At 39.8% G+C, this 3,093-nt stretch overlaps 1 non-coding gene across 1 annotated transcript; it reads left to right on the top strand.

Annotated features, from left to right (window-relative positions):
• The first annotated feature begins 1,118 nt into the window (after window positions 1-1,118).
• On the top strand, window positions 1,119-1,237 carry LOC145417228 (5S ribosomal RNA). The gene has a single exon (XR_013900445.1). It is a non-coding gene; the product is annotated as a 5S ribosomal RNA (ribosomal RNA).
• Window positions 1,238-3,093: the final 1,856 nt, after the last annotated feature.

The following is a 3,093-nucleotide window of genomic DNA, read 5'->3' as shown; positions in this document are numbered from 1 at the left end:
ACTTGCCTCCATCCAGACATCCTGTCCTTTATAACTGTCCTCATTTGTCTGTCTCTCAAAAAGTCTCTCATCCATTCCAGGAGGTTTCCCTTCAGTCGTCCTATATGCTCTAGTTTCCACAGTCTCTTATGGGGAACTTTGTCGGAGGCCTTCTCCAAATCTAAATACACACAATCCACCCAACCATCTCTCTCACAAGCTGGAAACACATGACCTTCCACTTCTAAATCCAAACTGACTTTCAGCTAAAATATTCATCTCTTCCAGTTATTTCATCCATCTATCTTTCAGGATTCTCTCGCATAATTTTGCAACCGTGTTGGTTAGGGATACTGATCTATAATCCAGGGGTTCTTCTTTGTTTCCTCCCTTATAAATTGGTGCCACATTTGCTGTCTTCCATTCCTGAGGCACTTTCCCTTCTTCCAGAAAACACATAATTAAACTGTGAATCTTCTCCACCAGTTGTTCTCTGCATTCCTTCAGTACGTAATTAGAGATTCCATCTGGTCTTGGGGCTTTCCTTACATCTTGAGTTTCCAGTAATTTATATACTTCCTGTACTTCCACTTTTATATCTTTTATCACTACATTTCTAGTCACTCCCTCCCCTTCCACAAACTCCCTTTCATTAGTGAAAACCGATTAGAAACATTTGTTCATTATGTCAGCTTGCATTGCCGCATCTTTATAGACCTCTCCTTCTACTTTCAGTTTGGTGATTCCTTCCTTTTGTTTCAATTTGCCATTGACAAATCTATAAAACAGTTTGGATTCTTCCTTACGTTTGTCTGTTATACCTTTTTCAAAGTTCCTTTCCTCCTCTCTGTGTATTCTTGTATATTCATTTCTAGTTCTTTTATATTCTTCCTTTGTTCTGTTATTACCTCTCTTTTTCCAGTTGTTCCACACTGTGTCCCTCTCTTTTTTTGCTGTCATGCACCTTCTATTAAACCACTCCTTTTTCGTGTTTTCTTTCCCCTTTACTCTTGGAACACATTTTTCCACTCCCAAATTATAGAGGTCTAGAAAGATATCCCACTTCCTCTGTATTTCTCTTGTTTCCGTGAATTTTCTCCAATCTGCACTTCCAAATCTTTTATCCAACGGCCATACCAGCCAACGGCCATACCACGTTGAGTACACCGCTTCCCATCTGATCAGCGAAGTTAAGCAACGTTGGGTCTGGTTAGTACTTGGATGGGTGACCGCCTGGGAACACCAAATGCTGTTGGCATCCCTACGTGTCAAGTGGGGTTGGTGGAGGATTAGTGCCTCTCCCTGTAAAACAATTAACTCTAAGCCCTTGGCCACCCCGTTTCGGATACATGGTGTCTGGCAATGAATGAATGCATTTCCGAAAAATTTTCCCAATCCTGTAAAATTTACTTTACCAAAGTTGTATCTTCCCTGCCTATAAAGCTTGTCTCTTGGCACCATGTTACCTATTATCATCTGGAATTCAGTGACCACTTGATCACTTTTTCCTATAGGACAAAGATATTTCAAAGGTTCTGTTACATCGGGTTCTTTGGTTAGGGGTAAATCTAATCTTCCTGGTGTGTTCTCACCTTGGAATCATGTCTCTTCTTTGACCCACTGCCTCATGACATTATTCATTGTTATATTAACAATATAGTGCCCCATGAATCCTCTCTGCCTCCTGAGGCCCATTCCTCCCAGTTCACCTCTTTACAATTAAAGTCTCTCATTAAAATTATATTGTTGCTTTTCTCAGTCACTTTCTGTAGATAACTAGCTATATCTGACATCTCCTGATATTCATCATCATTCCATACTCTCGTCTTAGGGGGAACATACACTACTGCCACATCTCTCTTGCCATTCTCTCCAGTTTCTAATTTCATATTTATCACTTCAACCCTACCCTCTCCGATTTCCACAGTTTCAACATCTATAGTATGTTGTTCTTCACTGCTATCATCACTTGTCCCGTTTTTTCTTTTCTGCCTCTTCTCCACAGTTTGTATTTACCATCTCCCATATGGATATCAATATCTTCTCTTAACTTGGTCTCCACAAAGCACATAACATCAGGGTCATGTACCCTCAAGAAATCGTTGATTTCTAACCTTGCCGATGTTAAACAATCAACATTAGTATATGCCACTTTCAAACTTTTTGTTGTTGTTTTTTTATACCTTCTTCTCTCCTTTTCTCCGTTGGCAACACTTCCTCAATTTCTGATTCATAACACTCCAGTAAAACACTGTCTTCTCTTCCTCCGTTCTCTGTTCGTTTTGTGTGTGTGTGTGTGTATTTACCTAATTGTGATATACAGGAAATGAGCTGCACTCGTGGGGTCTGGTCTCTGTTTCTCAATAAGTCATATTTAGCTTTAAGCTCGTTTAAGTTTTTAGACTGGACGATCTCTTTGTCCAGGTTATTCCACAGGTCTATACATCTATAAGGAAAACTATATTTCTTGATATCTTTCAAGCAGCTTGGCTTCTTCAGTTTCATCCCGTGTCCTCTTATTACTCTCTTATCCCATAAAAACAGATCTTCTTTGTCAATTTTATCTACTCCCATCATGGTCCTGAACACTGCAATCATATCGCCTCTCTTTCTTCTTTCTTCTAAGGAGGGCCAATCCAGCTTTTCCAGCCTCTCTCTGTACGACAGATCTTCCAGACTGGGGACCATCTTGGTTGCTGTTCTTTGTATTGTCTCAATCTTGTTAATATCTTTCTTTTTGTGTGGGGACCACACTACTGCTGCATATTCCAACCTGGGGCAAATCATAGCCACTACCAATTTTTTCATCATCTCCTCATCCATATAATGAAAAGCTACTCTTATATTAGTCAGGAGTTTATACATCTCTCTAACTGTCTTGTTAATGTGTTTTTCAGGTGACAAACTGTCCTGGACCAGCACACCCAAATCTTTCTCTTCTCTTGCTTTTGTGATTGGTTCATTACCCATCAAATAATTCAGTGATGGCCTCTTGGTACTTTTACCCATTTCCAATATTTTACATTTCTTTGTATTGAATTTCATTTCCCACATCCGGCTCCATTCGTGTATCCTATCCAGATCCTCCTGCAGCATTTTGCAATTCTTCTCAAC

This window comes from Coenobita brevimanus, chromosome 109 (assembly GCF_032717465.1).
Source record: "Coenobita brevimanus isolate Jiangsu-jjx chromosome 109, ASM3271746v2, whole genome shotgun sequence".
NCBI lineage: Eukaryota > Metazoa > Arthropoda > Malacostraca > Decapoda > Coenobitidae > Coenobita > Coenobita brevimanus.
This window is presented reverse-complemented; position numbering and strand designations above follow the sequence as displayed.